Source organism: Limulus polyphemus, unplaced genomic scaffold (assembly GCF_000517525.1).
Source record: "Limulus polyphemus unplaced genomic scaffold, Limulus_polyphemus-2.1.2 Scaffold2792, whole genome shotgun sequence".
NCBI lineage: Eukaryota > Metazoa > Arthropoda > Merostomata > Xiphosura > Limulidae > Limulus > Limulus polyphemus.
The window spans coordinates 17,484-18,294 of NW_013668402.1; the positions used below are offsets into that span (position 1 = coordinate 17,484).

The window sequence follows — 811 nt, forward strand, 5'->3', positions numbered from 1 at the left end:
GCAAATTTTTCAAAGGCTTAGTAACCTATGTCATGCAGCAACCGAGTACAAAGGTTGTAACTAGATGAGATAATTATTTGCTTTACTTCTTTATTTACTGTTCTATGTTTTAAGAAAAATAAGTTTAAGAACTTATTTCAAAATAGTAATAACCAATATACATAAATAATGTATAATAATTGAAATGTGATGGTATTTTAAAAAACACTAGTCTACTAAAACAAAACCAAGACAAGTTACTTTGAATAGACCAAAGGTCAGTTTTATGTTATTTGATAAGGTAACATGAGGGCATGTGAGCCATGTCATTGTAAGTTCTGTATTGTAAGCCAGGCACAGCTGAAAGGTCAATATAATAAAAATAATAAATATATATAAATGTATAATGTTATGAGATTTAAGCTATTTAGTCTAGACATTTATGTTTTCATGTTATAAGTTGTGTTCATTCTAGAATGAAAAAAGCATAATTTATATTTATTTCCTAATTTTTTATGGTGGTTGCGAGATCAGTCAAATCTACCGAATCCATACTGAGATTAATTACTGAAAATAACAGATAAAATATAAAGTTTTTTCCTTAAGAAATATTTGATAACTGTCTGGACATCATAAAAATTTCACATGTGAAATTTCAAAATTTTCTGATGCATAAAAGTATTTTTAATCTTAAAATGAATATTACTTTGCATGATAGTTGGGCAACATGTGAAAAGAAAAAAAAAGATACAAGAAAAACATTGCTTTACAAATTTAAGACTTAATAAAAAAAATTGATATTTTGCATATGAAAGCATTGTAATGTTTACTG

General features: G+C 25.8%; 1 protein-coding gene across 1 annotated transcript in view; it reads right to left on the reverse strand.

The window, feature by feature from the left end:
• Positions 1 to 811, reverse strand: part of LOC106467910 (kinesin-like protein KIF21A) — a 59,626-nt gene that overhangs the window by 15,396 nt on the left and 43,419 nt on the right. The window lies entirely within an intron of this gene.